The sequence below is a fragment of the Orcinus orca genome, chromosome 6 (assembly GCF_937001465.1).
Source record: "Orcinus orca chromosome 6, mOrcOrc1.1, whole genome shotgun sequence".
NCBI classification, from domain to species: Eukaryota; Metazoa; Chordata; class Mammalia; order Artiodactyla; family Delphinidae; genus Orcinus; species Orcinus orca.
The window spans coordinates 49014988-49035514 of NC_064564.1; positions in this window are offsets into that span (position 1 = coordinate 49014988).

The following is a 20527-nucleotide window of genomic DNA, read 5'->3' on the forward strand; positions in this document are numbered from 1 at the left end:
TTGATCTCTTTATAGTTGTCCTTCCTCCTTAGCTAGAAAGTCTTTCCTTCTCGTTAAGTATCTGCCAACTTGGAAAGCTAAAGTACCCAAAACTGGCAGAGATACATTATTGTCATCCCTATGTTTCATTTTCCCAGAACCTAGCATAGGAAAAAAAGAAAAACAACCCTATTTTCACATGCAACTGACACTAGCTCAGTTGCTGAGATTAGCTCATGAGGGTGGGGGAAACGCGTACCAGTTCCCTTTCATATATGTATCCTTTTTATCCTCTTCCATCTGCAACTCAATGGTTAGAAAATGTGATGGGTTAGAGAAATCTGTTCATTCTGGTAAACTGTTTGGAGGTGTCAAGGCTAAGAATAGTCATGGGCTGACATTAAATAGTAGGGACACATGCTGAACTGGCTCACCCAAAGCTGGTGTCTACAGCAGCACACCAAATTAGAATTTAGATGGGAGACCTTTTTTAGAATATTCTTGGATCTGATTGCTCAAAGACATTTTAATTTAGAGATGCAATGGGACCCTGGGGGCATGAATTCCCATGGACAGGACTGATTCAGCTGCTCTTAAAAACTGTCATTAAGCCAGAACATAGAGGAGAAAATCATCACAATAACCTCCTCTCTATCAGGAGGACAATTTCCACTGAATACAGAACTCATTTAACGGCAAGCAGATTAAGCAGCAAAGCCAATCTAGAAGAAATTATAATGCTTTCTAAAATTATGGAACAATCCTGTTCTTTGAAGTTGTCTAACTTGCAGATCTGTCTGAGAGTTTAGCTGATTCACATCTTGGCAACATCCATATTCAGCCTAGGTTAAATATATGTCTTAATCTATGTCACTATGAATGTCACGATTATGGTAAAAATATCAATTTCCTTTGGAAGCCATGTTTCACTTCCAGTCATTGCTCCTTTAAATCACTTGCACATGTTTAAACTTAGATGGCCAAGTGGTTAAGCTGGTAGATTTAGAAAAGAACAGGTCACTCTTTAGATCACGTTTGGGAAATTATTTGTCTGTGGATGTAACCATTCTTTTACTCTGGAGATATTCCTGACTTCTCTATTAAAAAATGAATCTTTCTCATGTGTTCAGATTTAACCAAACTGCTCTTTAAGTCTGTTTTCTTTCACAAACTATCAAACAAGTGTGTTCAAAGAGATGCGTTAATTCACAGACTCGCAGGGCAAGGAGGCTTAGGCTTGAGAGCTCATGTGGCATTCGAGTACATAACTCTGCCTCCAGGCAGGACCCTGCCAAAAACCTATCAAGAGAACTGAAAGTGTAACCCACCTTCTAGAGCTGGAGGAAAGAAGTTTTCAGTGATTTTAACATTTAGACACCCCGCACTGCCTGCCTACATGCCTAAGAGGGATCCCCCATCTTGTCATTTAAAACTATTTCTTCACATTTTGTTCACCACAGAGTTAGAACACATAAACTTCTGATAATAATGCTATTTCACACACATTAGGTCAAATAACCCCCACTGCTTTTTCCCTTTTCCTCATAGCTCCACATATTAATATTTTAGTCAACAGCATTGCTTTGTGCCCTTACATTGCTATGGCAAGAATTAGAAAAAAGTACATTCCTCTAAGCAAATAAAGTACATTCTGGATTCATCTATTCATTCTACAAACATTGCTTGAAAGTTCCTATGAGTTGGAGTAGTTCTAGGGACTGAAATTACAGAGGTAAACAAAGAATGAATTCCTGCTCTCTTGAAATGTAGAGTCAATCTAGTGAAAGGAGATAGACAACAAAGTATACAAGTGAAAGAAAATAAATATGGCTATAGATGATAGCTTTTCTTAATGAGAAGGGCAAGCCCACGGCAAGTACAGGTTTAGGAGACAAAATCAGGATTTGGGGTTTGGACATATTGTTTGAAATGCCTGTTAGATTTCCATTAGATTTGTCAAGTAAACAACTGGATACAGGAATCCAGAGCTGAAGGAAGATATCTAGGAGAGACAAATTTTGGAGTCAACTGTTGACTAAAATTTCACTTAGGATTAATTTACTTCTATCATTTATTTTGTAAGAAGGAGCCTGTCATTTCCATTTCAACCAATCTCCCCGTTCCGTACTTCATTTTTCAATCAGAACAACTAGTTAATTTCATTGTTTTATTCTAATTTTCTAATAAAATTTGCCAAGTATCTACTGACTATATTTCATTTCTAAGCTTAATGAGAAATTTCACCTTCTGCCACATTATATTTTTACCAAAAGTTATTAAGTGTTGACTCTGTGTCTTGTATTTTATTAAGCATTTCCTATGTATCATGTCATTTAATTCTCCAAAACCTTTATAAAATAGGTATTACCACAATCTATGTTTTGTTATCAAAGAAACAGAGACATTAAGCAAGTTGCCTCGGGTGACACGGCCAGTGTCTTAAACACAATGTCATACCAGTTCTATAGTCGTCCAACAAGTGGATATGTTACCTGACACCAGATCATCCCACTCTTTAGAGATATGTATTTTAAGTCTACGAATATCCACTGAGGGCTCTTTCAATGTAATGCAACATCTATAGAACTGAGCTCAAGATGAGCAGGCATCCAGAAAAGGACTTCATTAATGTCTACTGAAATGAAGAGGGGTAAAAAATTGTGCATTGCTAAGTGTCTTCACAGAATTATCTTATTTAGTCTTCACATTAAACTGGAAAGAGAGGTAATATTATCCGAAGGCTCAAATCAAGTAACCAGCCCAATACTTAGAAAGTGTGAAAGCCTGGATTTGACTACCATGTCCAACTCCACTGCCATATTCTTCCCACTGTGATAAGCTGTGATAAGCTAATGAAATATCAGTTGGTCTTTTTAGTCTTCTACTGGAGGAATCTAAACACTGAGGATGGTTGAGTGTGAAGATTAAAAGGTTTTTCCCCACTACTATCATGAATTTATAATTAGCACCTGTGAGATAATAGAAAATATATATATTGGTCTCTGTCCCTGGTTCCTGGCACAGAGCTTCTACAATTCTTGAAGTGATTAGAGCATCTTTTGTTCTAGTATTTAGTCTATGACTCTGTCCCTGACACAGGGCTCTAAAACTCTTATAAATTCTTAAGGGTTAAGAGAACTAGGGGCATCTTTTGTTCTACTGACGTGACTCTGGGTGGGTTCCTGGATGGCTCCTAGATGGGAGCTGCTTACCAGAAAGACCAAGCTGTGATTAGAAACTTGGAATTTTCAGCCCCACTCCTCATTCTCCAGAAGGGGGAGAGGGGCTGGAAATGAAGTTAATAATTAATCATGCCTGCATGATGAAGTTTCCATAAAATCTCAACAGTATGGTAAGCTCCCAAGTGGGTGAACACATCTATATACCTGGAGGTGATGCATCCCAACTCCATGGGGGCAGAATCTCCTGCACTCAGGACTCTCCCAGACCTCATCTTATTTATTTTTTCATCTGTATCCTTTAACATACCCTTTAATAAAGTAGAAACATGTTTCCTTGAGTTCTATAAGCCCCTCTAGCAAATTAATCAGATCCGAGGAAAGAGTCATGGGAACCTTAGATTTACAGTCAGTCAGCCAGAAGCATAGGTGACAACCTGGACTTGTGATTGGCATCTGAAGTGGAGTGGAGCAGTATAGTGGGACTGAGCCCTGTGGGATCCAGTGCTATCACTAAGTGGACAGTGTCCGAATTGAGTTAAATTGTAAGACACCTAGCTGGTCGCAGAATTGCTTGGTGTGGGAAAAAAATCCACACATTTGGTGACCAGACGTATCAGAATTGAAGTTGTCTGTGTAAAGTAAAGGAGGGGAAAAACTAAGGTTTTCCTACAAAGCACCATTTCTCTGTGGATGATGGAAAATATCTACCACTTATTGAGGAGATAAGATATATATATATTCAACTAGAAAGAAATCTCAAATGAAGAACAATTAAGTGATTCACCCAATGTTGCACATAAAATTAAGGGCAGGACTTGGAATAAACACAGGTGTTTTGACTCTGACCTTGTTTTCAATGCTGCCATATATGTGTATAAAAGAGCCATTTAACTCAGGTTGTACAGTGAAACAGAAAACCATGAGAACTAAATTAACCTTATTCTCTCAAAACCAACATTAACCTCTCTGCTCCTTTCCTCAGTTAGGTCCTGAAAGAAGCCTAGAAAATAGGTTCATTTCTAAAATGGATTAATTTGTGAAATTTATACCATATAATAAAATTATTTGGAATGGAAAGTGACTGTTTCTTCTTCCCCCACTTCTTAAACTTTCTTTCTAAAATAAATACACATATTATGCAATTCCACTAAATTGTGATAATGCTTAGAATTGCTCTATTGCTGGGCTTTCTACTGTGAGGACCACTTCCAGGGAGGTTTATTTATAATGGGGTCATTTTGAAATCTCAGTAGCTAATCCCGTTGGATGGGTTCCAAGAAACACCTGCCTTATGATGAATTTTTCTCTCTCATGAATAGAATCCCAAAATATGCCAAGGTTGGGTCTAATACATCACTATTTCAAGATATAGAAATAGATGAATTGAGACTGAACTTTCATATGATAACTAGGACCAAAAGTTTTTCCCCAAGCTGTGAGGAAGCAAAAGGAAACTGATTGTGGGAACAAAGTCTCTTGTAGAGAAAAGAAGTTATGAAAGTAGTCTAGAATAATTTATAGCAATATATAACTGCAAGTGCTTTTATTACACATTCTAATATTTGGTTCTGACAATAACCTGGTGAGATAAGCAGGTGAGGTACCGTTACGTTCAAACCACAAATGATGCAACTGAAGCTAAAAGAGATTAAGTGGTTCACCAAGAAGACCCCAAGATAGGATTAGAATTTATAAGAGATTTGATGGCAGAGGACACAGCAGACATGAGATGAGCCTTCAGACTACAATGTAGGTCTATCACTTAGGGAAAGAGAATGAAGGAAGGAGGATTGGGTAGATAGACTCTTGAACTACAGCACAATTTCAAGAAAGTTTCAGGCAAAGACCTTCGATGGAAGAGCAAGCCCACTGTCTTGGGAGAATGGGTTGCCTTATCCTCTGTCTTTGGCTGAGAGCAGCCCATAGAAAGCATGGCCATAAAGTGAAGACAGTGGTGGGTCCAGAGGGGCAGGAGCCGGGAATATTAATCAATTATGTTCCTCACAGCTGGAGATCTGACCAGCACACTTTGATGACTGCCACAATCCCCTATGCTCACCCAAACAGCAATTAGAAATGGTGGTCCCAGAAGTCTCCTGACATCTAGTAGAGTATTTTATAGTCTTTTTTTTAATTGAAGTATGATTGATTTACAATATTGTGTTAGTATCAGGTGTATCACATAGTGATTTGCTATTTTATACATTACAAAATGATCACCCAGTCTAGTTACCATACAGCGTTATTACAATATTATTGGCTATGTTCCCTATGCTGTACATTATATCCGAATGACATTATTTTAGAACTGGAAGTTTCTACCTCTTAATCTCCATCACCTATTACACTCATCCCCTACCCCTTCCCCTGCCCCCCCACCATTGACCACCAGTTTGTTCTCTATATCTATGAGTCTGTTTTCTTATATTTGTTTGTTTTGTGTTTTTGGATCCTACATGTAAGCAAAATCATATGATAACTGTCCTGCTCTATCTGACTTATTTCACTTAGCATAATACCCTCTAGGACCATTCATGTTGTCACAACTTTCAAGATTTCATTCTTTTTTATGGTGGAGTAATATTCCATTATATATACATGCCACATCTTTTATATCCATTCACCTTTCGTGGACACTTAAGTTGCTTATATATGTTGGCTATTGAAAGTAATGCTGCAATGAACATAAAGGTGCACATATCTTTTCATTAGTGTTTTTGTTTCCTTCAGAAAAATACCCAGAAGTGAAATTGCTGGATCGTATAGTAGTTCTATTTATAACTTTCTGAGGAGCCTCAATATCATTTTCCATAGTAGCTGCACCAATATACATTCCCACCTACAGTGTATAAGGGTTCCCTTTTCTCCACATCCTTGCCAACACTTGTTATTTGTTGTCTTTTTGATGATAGCCATTCTGACAGGTTCAAGGTGGTATCTCATTGTGGTTTTGATTTGCATTTCCCTGATGATTAGTGACGTTGAGCATCTTTTCATGTGTCTATTCACCATCTGTATATCTTCTATAAAAAATAAAGTTTATTAAGGTTCTCTGCCCATTCTTAAATGGAGTCTTTTTTTTTTTTTGAGGTTGAGTTGTATGAGTTCTTTGTATAGTTTGGACATAACCCTTATCAGATATATTGTTTACAAATATCTTCTCCCATTCAGTAGGCTACCTTTTCATTCCGTTGAATATTTCCTTTGCTGTGCAAAAACTTTTCAGTTTGGTGTAGTCTAATTTGTTTATTTTTGCTTTTGTCACCCTTGCCTGAGGAGACATCTAAAAAAATATTTTTAAAACTGATGTCAAAGACTGTACTCTGTATGTTTTGTTCCAGGAATTTTAGAGTTTCAGGTACTACCTTTAAGTCTTTAATCCATTTTGAGTTTTTTTTTTTTAATATATGAGAAAATAGTCCAGTTTGCTTCTTTTGCATGTAGCTGTCCAATTTTCCCAAGACCATTTATTGAAGGTACTATCTTTCCCCCATTGTGTATTCTTCTCTCCTTTGTGGTATATTAATTGAATATAAGTGTGGATTCATATCTGGTCCCTCCACTGTGTTCCATTGATCTATGTGTCTGTTTTTGTGCCAGTACCATAGAGTTTTGATTACTGTAGCTTTGTTGTATAGCTTGAAACCAGGAAACAAGATACCACCAGCTTTGTCTTTATCAAGATTGTTTTGGGGCTTCCCTGGTGGTGCAGTGGTTGAGAGTCCGCCTGCCGATGCAGGGGACACGGGTTCGTGCCCCGGTCCGGGAAGATCCCACATGCCGCAGAGCACCTGGGCCCGTGAGCCATGGCCACTGGGCCTGCGCGTCTGGAGCCTGTGCTCCGCAATGGGAGAGGCCACAGCAGTGAGAGGCCCGCGTACCACAAAAAAAAAAAAAAAAAAAAAAGATTGTTTTGGCTACTCAGAGTCTTTTGTGTTTCCATAGAAATATCAAAATTATTTGTTCTAGTTCTGTGAAAAATACCATTGGCATTTTGATAGGGATTGCAATGAATCTGTAGATTGCCTTGGGTAGTATGGTCATTTTAATAATATTAATTCTTCCAATCCATAAGCATGGTATATCCTTCCAATTGTTTGTCATATTCAATTTTCTTTCATCAGTTTTAGTTTTTACAGTACAAACCCTTACTTCCAAGGTCAGATTTATTTCTATTTTATACTTTTTGATACAGTTATAAATGGGATTATTTCCTTAATTTCTCTTATCGATAGTTTGCTAGTTTTAGATAGTTTTAACCTTCCTACTAGCTCTGTAAATGGTTGATCTACTACCTTCTCTGTAATTTTGCCTTTACCAATGAGATTCTTCCTTTCATAATTTTCATATTTCTAGTTGTGGTCTTTTCTTTTCCATTTAGAGAAATCCTTTTAACATTTCTTGTAAGGCCAGCTTAGTGGTACTGAACTCTTAGCTTTTGCTTGTCTGTAAAACTATCCCTCCTTCAAATAGCAATGGTAGTCTTGCTAAGGAGAGTTTCTTTGTTGTAGATTTTCTCCTTTCACTACTTTGAATGCAGTGTGCCACTCCCTTCTGGCCTGCAAAGTACTATTGAAAAGCCAGCTGATTGTCTTCTAGGAGTTCCCCTGCATGTAACTAGTTGCCTTTCTCTTTCTGCTTTAAATATTCTCTATTTTAAATTTTTGCCATTTTAATTATACGTCTTTGTGTAGACCTCTTTGATTCATCTTGTTTGGGAATCCCTGTGCTTCCTAGACTTGGATGTCCGTTTCCTTTCCCAGGTTAAGGAAGCTTTCAGCTATTCTTTCTTCAGATAAGTTCTCTGCCCCTTGATCTCTCTCTTCTCTTCCTGGGATACCTATAATATTAAAGTTAGTATGCTTGATGTTGTCCCAGAGGTCTCTTAAACGATCCTTAAAAAAATTTTTTTTTTATATTCAGCTTGGATATTTTCCATGGCTTGGATATTTTCAGTCTTCCAGTTCATTGATCCATTTCTCTGTGTCATCTAATCTACTGTTGATTCCTTCTACTGTATTTTTTATTTCAGTTATCGTACTCTTCAGCTCTGTTTGGTTCTTTTATTTCTAAATCTTTGTTAAACTTCTCGCTATATTCATTCATTCTTCTCCTGGGTTTGTTGAGCATCTTTATGATCATTACCTTAAATTCTTTATCTGGTAGTTTGCATATCTCTATTTTGCTTAGTTCTTCTGAAGTTTTGTGTTGTTCCTTCATTTGGAACATATTCCTCCATCTTCTCATTTTGCCTAATCCTGTTTTTATTTCTATGTATTAGGTAGGTCAGTTAATTTTCCAATCTTGGAGAAGTGTCCTTATGTAGATGTCCAGTGGGGCCCAGAAGCTCACTCTTCTCTGTTTACTATAGCTATATGCTTTAGTGGTGCCTCTATGTGGACTGTGTGGGCCCTTCTGTTGTGGTGGGCCCAAGTACTGTGGGCATGCTGGTAGGCAGAGCTGGCTTCTGGCCTGGTTGGTTGCCAGGTCCTGCCTCATGTGGTGGCTGATAGCCCTCTGTTGGGCAGGACTGTGTTCTGGCATGGTTGCCTGTGGGGCCCTAAGTGTCCCAGGACTGTTGCAGATCCACTATTGGGAAAGGCCAGGTTCTTCTGTGGTAGTTGGCTGCTCAACCTGGAGAGTCCTGGGACTGGTGCCAGCCTGCTAGTAGGAAGGTATGCCCCCAGTGCTAATAGGCTAGAGGGAGGACTCCAAAATGGCACTTGTAAGCACCAGTGTCCTTCTGGTAAAAAGAGCTTCCAAAAATGGCTGCTGCCCATGTTTCCATCCCCATGGGGAGTCTCAGTTGCCTCCTACCTCTCCAGGAGGCTCTCCAAGATTAGCAAGTTGGTTGACCCAGGCTCTTATGAAACTACTGTCTTTGTGCTGGGACTCAGAGCATGTGAGATTTTGTGTGTGCCCTTTAAGAGCTGGATCTCTGTTTCCTATAGCTTCCTGGCTTTCCTGAACATAAGCTGTGCTGGTTTTCAAAGACAGACATCTTGTATAGGTCCCCGGGGCTGGGGAGCCTGACGTGGGGCTCAGTTCCCTTGCTCCTTGAGGAGAACTTCTGAAATTGTGATTATCCTCCCACTTGTGACTTGCCTATCCAGGGCTGTGGATCTTGGCTATATTATGTCTCCACCCCTCCCGCTCATCTCCTTGTGATTCCTTCTTTAGGAAGGAAAATATTTTCTGCTAGGCTTGTGGAAAATATTTTCTGCTAGTTGTGGAAAATATTTTCTGCTAGGCTTCAGGTCATTCTCATAGATAGTTTTTCTGTAAATAGTTGGAGTTCTGGTGTATCCATGGGAGGATGTGAGCTCAGGGTCTTCCTACTCTACCATCTTGGCCACACCTCTATCTATACAGTCTTTAACGTGAATGATACATGACACTAATAAATATTTTTGCTACTACAATCATGATTGTGAATACAGTCATGTAAGTTGTCAGATTCTGTTATTTTTTTAAAGCCAAGTCTATAATAGTTATGCATACAAGCACCAAGTTGTAGAGTGAATCTACCAAAAAGTTTCAGATGCACAAAAACTATCTCAGATACAAGGGGAAAAAAATCATCTCCCATCATAGATTACTTTTGCCACCTCCAACTATAAACTGTGATTCAAATGTATTCAACTTGCTAGGTGAAATTTTGATGGATACATAACACTCTAGAGCCTATTTACTTTTGCTCATATATCTGTTCAAGTGAATTTATGTAACTGAGTTATTTAAAATGAAAAGTCATTCCTCATAAAAAATAAAAGGTATATTTATATTTACCAAGCACCACCTATTTTGGCATTGCAAAGAAACCCTTGTTTTGTCCTAAAAACAAGTCTGTAGATATATACATCATTCCTTCAAAATACACAGGAAGAAATCAAGGCTCAGAGACAGTAACAACTTACTTAACGTCAACAGAGAATGCCAAAGTCTTAATTTGATTTCACTGCCTGTCAAAAAGAGTGGCATTATAGCCAATAAAACACAGATTAAAATACTAGAGCTTTAAACATATCCATTTGATTGCTTAATGTTCCTTGTTACCTGACTGATACAGATTTTTTTTTTAAGTGGACCATAAAGAGATGGAAATGGTTTAGAAGTGATACATTACCATGATTGTCTTTATAACATGGAAGAATAATTCTCCCTTCCCCACCTATCCCCACTTCTGACAAAAGGTCCTTATAGGAATTCTTCTTGGTATTATGGATCAAAAAGAATCCTACTGAATTATATTTTTGCTCGGACCTGGTTTTTGGAGATTCCAGAAGAAATCAGATAATTTTTTTAGTCTAATGGAATAAAAATTTTCTATAACCACAAACATTAGAAAGTTGGACAAAAGAAATCAAATATAATTTTCAGGTTTTTCTCCCATGTTACAATATCCATGTCATTGGATGTGCTTGTTTTTGTGCCTATAATATCCTTTTCAATTTCTCTGCCATTAAAATCAGTCTTTTAGATTCAGTTTAAATCTATCTTTTTTCTTTCCTGTGAAGCCTCTTCACCATTCCTCAGTCCACCCTTCCTTATCACACCTGGAAGATGGTTGACTCTTTCTCTGTACAATACCCCAACTCTTCATACAATACCTCAATTATAGCTGTCATCATACTTCTGTGCACTTACTTGTCTGCCTTAAGTGACAGCCAAAGAATCTCATGGGGCCTGAAATTCACTTTTGCTCAGTTTTGTGTTTTTGGTGGCAAACATTGAACAAATATTTCTTCATTGAAGGCAAGACTACATGGTAGAAAGCAAACGACATGGAGAAATTCACTATAGACCTTAAGAATCTTAATAACGTGATGCCCATTTATACCTAATCTTCTAATTTCCTTTTTACAAGTGTAATCATATGATTCTTTCAAGGAAAATTTGATGTTAAACTTTCATTCATTTTTATGTTATTATTATCAAAACATACCATAGAGAATAAATCATAATTACATTATATTCTCAAGATAAATACATAGATGATAGAATGATAGGTATCTAGATGGTGGATAAAGTATTCCAAAAGTAAGGAAGTAAACATTTTAGCAATTTCTAATACCCCCAAAATAACCAAAATTTTGAAAAATATTGACTCATATTTCATGTAAATAGAAACAACAGAAATGGTATACTGAGCATGGCTTTAGTATTAAGGAAACTTTCCTCTTTGCACTAACCTTGAACTTGTGTTATCTTAATGTCTCCAAATATAGTATTCTATTAAAATTTTGCCTATGGAATAAAATTGACTAAATGCATCATAAATCTTCCATAAATTATAATACAGTGGTTTAAATTTTGTAGGAGCTGCAATAGAACAATGTAAGTAACCATGTTTCATTCATCTTAGTATTATATAATTTATGCATCAGCATCTCTTCCTTAGAATTTAAATTTCTTGATTTCAGCCCTCCTTATAAATTTCCCAAAGGGTTTCCCAATATCTTGCACATAACAGACACTAATATATATGTTAACAAAACTCAATTACAGCAAAAATGAAAATTGAAAGAGAAAATAAATACCTTGAAAACAAATGAAAAAAATCAACTTGTGGGTTCTCTTCTGCCACATAAAAGCCACCATGTGGGGCTTCCCTGGTGGCGCAGTGGTTGAGAATCTGCCCGCTAATGCAGGGGACACGGGTTCGAGCCCTGGTCTGGGAGGATCCCACATCCCGCGGAGCGGCTGGGCCCGTGAGCCATGGCCGCTGAGCCTGTGCGTCTGGAGCCTGTGCTCCGCAACGGGAGAGGCCATAACAGTGAGAGGCCCGCGTACCGCAAAAAAAAAAAAAAAAAAAAAAAAATAACCACCACCATTATGTGTCTTAATATAGCAATAGAACTGTTTCATCACTTCTGCCCATCACTAAAAAGTCTGCATTAAGAGCATTAAGCCCATCTGAGTATTATCTTATAAATCTAGAGAAATAGTTTAGAAAATTGCAGTGTCTTGCATTCTGATAATATCTTTGCAGAAGAACAAAACAAACTGGTCATTAGGAAAAATGAAATCATAAATCTTTCTGAGAATTAAAAGAAAGAAAATGTTTTATATTAATTCTTGAGAAAACATGACTCAGTGCAGTTATAAGTTTATGTATTCTAAATGTATTTGTATGGAAAACAGATCGTTATATGGTAAAAACAGATTGTTATATAGTAGAAAAGCAACAAGAGTTGGATAAGGCAAGTCTATCCATCACTATTTACCTATGTGACCTCACACATGTCCCTTAATCTCTCAGGTCCAGTTTCCTTTTCCATGGGTCTCTACCTCACAGAGTTTTCATATGGAACAAATGAGATAATGCATGTTAAACTCATGTGAATGCTAAACTAGAATACTCAGACGCTATTATTATATCGTGTTTATAAATCCCACATAAACACAAAGACACACAGTATTCATAGAGAATTAAAATATATCCATTGCATGAGCATACGTGCATTCCGCAAGTAGCACCCTGTCCTAACAGACTGCTGTCACATTGCATTTGTATATGTAAGCATTAGTGCCATTTTCACATACCTGTTAAGCAATCTTCTGTTATTACTTTGCAACACATCATCTATGTCTCTCTTTTTACTAACATAAGGCCATTATCTTGCCATTCAGCAATGACAGATGATTCATCCATGATTCCAAATGACACATTCTTGATATATGGGGGGGGAGAAAAAGAAACAACTTTTCTTCTTTTTTTAAAAAACAGATATATTCTACCTGTGCCTTGGATTCAGTTCCTGAGAAAAAGTCACAAAACATGTTCAGTGGCACAACTACCTGGGATACATCATGTAGGGTAGAGGACAGAAGAGATATTTTCTTCACCAATTACTTGTAAATTTTAACAATATACACTATTCCACATGGAGAATTCAAAATGGTACAAGTTTGCACAGGAGAGGAACTGGGGGAGAGGAGTGAAAAAATTTGTTAATTTAGTAGCACAAAATAAATCCATGGTCCATTTTTCCAGTTTGTCATAAGAGAAAAATTGGAATGCCAAAGAGGCAAAAGGGGTTTTCCTACAGTCTTTGACATGGTGGTCTTACTTTCTGTCCCAAGTCAGTATTTGCTATCTACGTGGGATTTTTTCTGTTGATTTGTAAATTTATATATGAATATTTTATTATCAATTATAGCTAACTTGTATTGAATGCTTACTATGTACTACCCATAATATCACCTCTCATTAAAAAAAACTTTACACAGCAAGTAAATACAAGTGAATAAGTCTTAGGTTACAGAGAGAATTAGTGGAAGAGCATGGATTTGAATCGAAGCGTGTTTGAATCCAAAACTGCTGCTCTTAACAACTACTTTATTTGGCCTATCAGGGAAAAATGGAAAGATTAAGTCATATAAAGCATGAAGTTAATCAACACTTAAGGATACAATTAGCAAATACCCTTCTTGAAGAGTTTCTTTAAAAAAGGGAGGGGTGCTTGTTATTGCCATTCCTTTGTAAATACTGACCTCATAAGGACTCTTAAACTTTGTGGGTACAAAGTCACCATCTATTAGCACATCTGTGTATGCAGGAAGAGACCCATGGGAACAAGAAAACAATACAATACATACAGCCCGATACATGGAATGAGGAAAACATGCTCAGGTTCCTGTAGGAGCACAAAGATGGCTGAACTGTCTGGTGGGGTTAAGGAAAAAGTTCTCCAAGGAAGCCAATCCAGATCAGAATTTTGAAGGGAAAATTTCCTAGAGATGTGTAGTAGAAAGGGGAGGTTTGAGAAGGGAGAGAGCATTTACGGCAGAAGGAACAGAAGGTAAAAGGCATGGAGGTATGAAAAAGCAAGGTACATCTAATTAAGATGCATGGCGTGAAGCTCCCTCAAATGGGAATGAATGGAGACAAGATTTAAAAGATGGGTGGAGTCAAATCATGGTCTTGTACGTCATGCAAAGAATTTGGATTATAGGCTTCAGGCAAGATGGAGTTATTGAAGAATTTTATATCAATGAATTGAACAGACTTGCATTTTAGATAGATTATTTAAGTCTTTAAGTAGATGTAATGGGATGAAAGCCACAGACAGAGAGACAAGATGGCCAAAGGTGCTCAAACCTGACTAGATTTTAAAAGTAAATAAGTTCTTAAACATCGAGACACCTAAACGTAGAGCTTTTTAAATAGTGTTTTGAGCATATGAAGAACAATCTTATAATCAATTACTGCCTTGGAACCCTGTTGTTGCATTCATATTCCTAACGCCAAAATGACAACAATGGTCTCAGGCACAATTCCATATTCATATTGTTCTTTTACCAGTTAATAAGATAAAATTCTCTTTCGCCATTATAATTCTCAACAGAAAGACATTTTTCATAGAATAAGGCTTTAGTTTCTTAAGTTATTTAATAAAATGAGACAGATTTGGTATCATGAGAATGATGTAATAGACAAATTATTTACATACTATTTTGATTGTCTAAGTCAAGTAATAAAAGAATGAATTCAGATTTTTAAATGATGAATTTTCAAATGAGAAAAAGTGACAAGAAAATTTGATCATGTAGCATATAGTATAAGTATAATAAACTCAAAAGAAGCAGTGCTATAGCATCGAAAGTACAATTCCTAGTATCATACATACCAGTTAGAAGGTTATCAGTAAACACACAGTAAAAGAACTTTTCATTACATTTTGATAGTAATTAACTCCATTAAGTTGGTAGACCCATTAAAATAATTTAGTCATTAAAGTACCATTGTTAAAAAGGTACCTAAAATGATCATGATGAGAGTGACTATGTTATAAATGATAGTTTATTAAATTTAGAGTCAAAAGAATTAAGTGGACAATAAATAAAACATGGAACTTGATAATACATTTTCAATAGTAAACTTTGGCACCTTGGTTTCAGCAGAAAACAAAGGTCTGTGACACTAAATAAATGTTATCTCAAATGCTATTGTTTTGCTGTTTTGTTTGTATTTAATTTCTACATTTGTTTTGATTTGAAGTTTAATTACAAATTATAAGCACAAGGGGTTTATGCTTAGTGTTATGTGATAAAATTTTAAATAAACAGTTGGTGTTTGTTGAAAGTTTTTCCTAAAAGGGGACACATATTACTGATGTTTAAGAAACACTGCCCTGCATGAAAAAATGATGAGGGTTTACATTAAGATATTTAGGGAAAGTTTGGTAATGATACTATACCATTGCTGGGAAATTGAATAGATAAATTCATTCTTTTACTTCCAGCAAAAAATAGCTCTCTTTGGCCACCTATAGTATATCTGCCACTGTTTTCAATATCAAAGATACAGAAATAAAAGTCATAGTCCTACCCTGCAAAAATATAGAAGTTCCATATGCTGAATGTTAGCAATATGAAGCTTAGCCCACGTTGCTCCAGGATTTTATCCCAAGGTTGCCTCAGAAATCCCAGGTGATCAGAAACTCAAGAGACTATTTTCATCATTTCTCTCTCAATCAGTGAAAAATTTTATCTGCTAGTCACTATTTCCTTTATAATATTAAAAACACAAAACGTGATAGCCTAAAACAGCCTTCAGGTAAGTTGAAATATTTACTAAGCCCTAACACTTCCTCCAATCTTGAGTATTCCTACGAGACACACAGGTAGCCAAGTACAGAAAATCACAGCTCTCTTATCCAGCCAAGCAGAGCCGATGACTGTGCTCAGATAAATGGATATTTGTCTCAAAAACTGATTTAGTTTATGCTCACGTGAAACTTATGTTTATGTTAAATAATATTTACAAATATATTCATTAAAGTATTTGAATGAGAACTATTTTCCCTTTCTATTTTAGTAAATGTGGGCTTTGATAAACATTTTAAAGCATAACAAAGGAAGAAAGAGGAGAGGGAAGAAAGAAGAAAAAGGAAGAGGAGAGAGGTAGGGAGAAAAGCCAAGGAGAGAGAAGGAAGGGGAGAGAGAGAAGAAGAGTGACACATATCAGGAAGGGAAAGTTCTTATATCTAAATAGACATATCTTGAAAGTATAATCATATAAAATCCTCATCATCTTCATCTTTGGACTGGCAGAGCAAAGACGAGTACAGTTATTTGTTTTAAGCTATCACTGGTGACATTTTCTTGGAGCTCATATCCAATCTTACCCGAGTTCTGGTACTTGTCACTTGCTCTTAACATCTCTGTTTTCAGTTTCCTGATCAGAAAAATGGGCATGAAAAGGAATCTAACTCATAGAAAAGGTGAAAGGATTAAGAGTTGATGCATGTAAAGCACTTCGACCACCTCCTGGCATGCATGTGGTGAGTGCTAAATTTGTGTTTATTATTATCATTATATTATTTATTGAATGGCCATTGTGAACAGAACACCATCCTGGTGGCTAAACTGAGCTACTAGAAAATTGGCAGTCAACCCTCCTGCCCTCCAGAGACAAGACACACTGCTTTGGAACCAACAGTGTGATGAAATGTTTTATAAGGTAGCTCTAGTTGAACTAATTACCACCTACACCCATCTGTGCCATTTGGTTCCTTGCCAAAAAAATTACATGTTATTATGTAGATATGGGCATATTCTTTCATAGGTTTGATTTAAAATAGTTGTTCCAGAGGCTTATCTGACTAGAAACTGCATCAGAATCTCCGGGGGAACTTATGAAAAATGTAAATACCTAGGTCCCACCTCCAAAGAACATAGATCTAGAATCGTTAAAGATTGTACAAAAATGCCATTTATGTGCATATTACTCATCCTCAGACACAGAGCATGCAGAAAAATGGAAAGCATTCAAATTTACATGCTGAAGAATACCCAGAACATACATTCACGTTACTTAAGTGGAAAGGAAATGACTCCATATCATTTTACGACTCACAGGGCACTGCCTGGCCCAGGCATCAAGAGGCAGCGGCTTGTAGTGAAAGCTCTGCAGCCAGGCAGGCTGAGTTAAATCTGGCTTCTCCACTTAGCAGCTGTGTGAACTTGGCAAGTTCCTTAACCTCTCTGTGTCTCAGTCTCCTCCTATGTAAGAGAGGTATTATAATCATAGAGCTTATCTCATTGGTTGCTGTGCAGATTAAGTACAATAAATGTAAAATACTTGAAACACTACTTGGCATACAGTATACCCTCAATACATGTCAGTTATCATTATTAATATTGGGAATTATTATTAATCTAAGTCCATGACAGTCAGTGTGTGCTTGAGCAGTAAGGGGTTTTCCCCTCTTCTATTTATATTTTCAGTAATGTATTAAATTAGAAGCCTTTCTTTTGTAGCTGTTCCTGAAAGTAAGCTGTCAAAAAAAAAAAGAAAGAGTTAACATGGAAAAAAATATTTCAGTAGCTCAGGAATTAATCTTTCCAACACTACCTATATTCTTTTTAATCTGGTGTGTTTTAAAGCAACACAGGAGAGAGAATTGCTCAGCAAATACCAAGCATTTTTTATGGGCAATTAAAAAAAATCCAAAGAAAAACACAAAGAAATGTATCTAAAGGGATGAAAGTAGAGGCAAAAATCAGTGGAATGGAAAAGAAATTAATCAATAAATCACCCTTTAGAATGAATTCCATTTTCTCTGTATAGATTTGTATTAAAAACAAAAAAGGGAAAACAATCTGTTTGCTAAAAATACACATAAAGTCCTACTCATCCTTGCCTAATAGATTCCAAAGAATTCACATATCCTCTTTGTTAATATAGAAAATTCCTAAATTAGACTCTGCCTAAATTAACAAATGGGAATTGGAAATCTGGGGGTAGTGAGATTACACTCTGTATGAAATGCTCCTTCACAAACACCCTCCACACTTCAGGCCCATAAATTATTAATGTGCGTTATGGTTGTTAGGGGCAATGTATGGAAATGTATCCAGATTCCAAAATCCCAAATAAAAGTAAATGGTTAAAAATGAAAGAGAGAGAAGGAAGGAGACCATTATATTGGTTTGGTGAGAGTTGACGCATCTTTACTACTCCATCAGTATTGATTTTAAAGATCTGAATGACATACAGATGGATGAATAATTCAGATTTCATTTATTAGTCCACTGACCCTACACATGGCTTCATAAAAATGAAAATAATGTTATTCTCCCTCTTCATCCTCTGTAGAATAGAATATGCATATGTAACTGGGTAGAATGTTTTTGATGTAGTTTGCTCCAGCACATTGTATACACATATATTTGCATGTAATACATTTGGAAGGAATGTTGAGACAAACAATTTCAATAACGTGCTATCACCATAAAGGAGACCATTTTGCCTCCTACTGGTAGATGATTTAGGTCTGTGAAAAAACAATGCTGATTATCATGTAACAACTGGTTACCTGGCAACTAGAAACTAGACAGTGTAGCAATACAGTTCTATGTCCTTAATCTAGGATTGACACAAAGGGAATTGCCACCAATGCATCTGCAGGGTTATATCCTAGAAGATTACGAGTTTTCTCCCATGTACGGTTCTAAGAGTTTAAAGCCTTCACACTAAATTTTCTAGCTTGGGAAATAGAGTAGTTGGTGATGCTATTAACCAAAATAGAGATTCTAGGGAAAGAAACACAATTGTTCAGGGTAAGACAGACTGAGTAAGATCATTCTTTGAACAGGCTGAGTTTGAGATCTCTTTGGGACATCAATAAGAAGACTATTAGGAAGTTGACAAATTTTCTGTTATGGGGGCAAAAATATTAACTGTTTATATTGCTGAAACCATTTGTTTGAAAGTCACTTTATATAAGGTAATATTAGGTAATCTGTTATTTCCTTTTTCAGTGGGTACTGTCTCACTACCTTCTTTGGGTTAGCTCCACTTAGCCAATGTTCAGTAAGTATTTTCCAATAAATTATATAACAGTATTAAAATTGAAGTTTTGGCTATGACCCTCTGACAATAGTTACTGGATATCAAAGGCATTTGTAATACAGAGTGTCCTGTAAGAGTTTCAAAATAGATGTGTGAAAAATATATGAGACTCTTAGTATAAGAGAATTCTTACCTCCATTACAGTTGTATAAAAGGGCCGAAACAAAAATTGCCAAAGAATTGTGCATGATGCTCTTTTTCTTGAGAGGGTGCTACTCTGGTCTCCACTGACCTCCAGTGGGTGGAGGTATTGCCTTACAACATGGGTGGAGAGTTTAATATGTGTCTCCTACAGACCAATGAACTACTAATTAGGAGGCTGAATTAATGAGCTAGTGATAGCAGACTAGAAGACCAAGACTTATAAATAACTACATTCCCAGAATTTTCTGAGACAAAAGACCTATGAGTATTTCCTGTGGGCCAGACATGGCCTTTAAACCCAGCAGAAAAAAAACTGGTGGTGGGCTTGTCACATCCTATCCACGGGACACTTATCCACAAAAATTGTTGTCAACAGAGGGGTGTTAAAGGTATCCCCAGATTCCCAAGGAATGAGGAAGGAATAAACAAGACACTGAAGATGATTTTATCACCCTCAAAAGAGCACTGCAAGTGAGAATTCTCTCAAGATAAACAATGTGCCTGTGGGGTACACCTCATCTAAGAAGTGTCAAAACTAGATCACCACAACTATACCAGGCAAATAACTATGTCCCAGCTCTCTTTACCTCATTACCCTCTCAGCTTTCACCCCAAAGAAGCCAGAAATCTTGATTCATAAGATGGGTAAGGGGAAGTAGAACGGTGAGCTAAAGGAGAGATATTGACATCTTTCCCCTATAAAGGCTTCCCATTTGCAACAGGCCCAACATAGAAGAAAAGAGGAAAAGCCTCAACCTTCTACCACATTTGGGGTTATACTTTAACATGGGAGAGAACACTGTAATTAGGGAATTGGGAATTCTTTTCTGCAACTTAAAATTACTGCACACCTTTGTATTTCCTTAAAGTGAAGAGAGAAATCTTACTGTCTGCCCAAATTTTCATTCAGGGTCAGGAGCAAAACTAGTCCCAGTGAGCAGACATAAAGGAACTATGGAAAACCAGATAAGCTGCAGTGCTTGTGCAATGTCCTTGTTACCATGACAATCTCCTAACATGATCAGAAGTCAGAGGACTCTTTTTTTTCTTTCTTTCTTTCTTTTTTTGCCATACGCAGGCCTCTCACTGTAGTGGCCTCTCCCGCTGCGGAGCACAGGCTCCGGACGCGCAGGCTCAGCGGCCATGGCTCACGGGTCCAGCCGCTCCGCGGCATGTGGGATCTTCCCGGACCGGGGCACAAACCCGTGTCCCCTGCATCGGCAGGCGGACTCTCAACCACTGCGCCACCAGGGAAGCCCAGAAGTCAGAGGACTCTTGAGTGATCTGGTCTACTGCCCACCCCATGCCATATCTTCTGCTCTAGCTTTCTTGATTTACCCAGCCTCTGCCCACATACAAA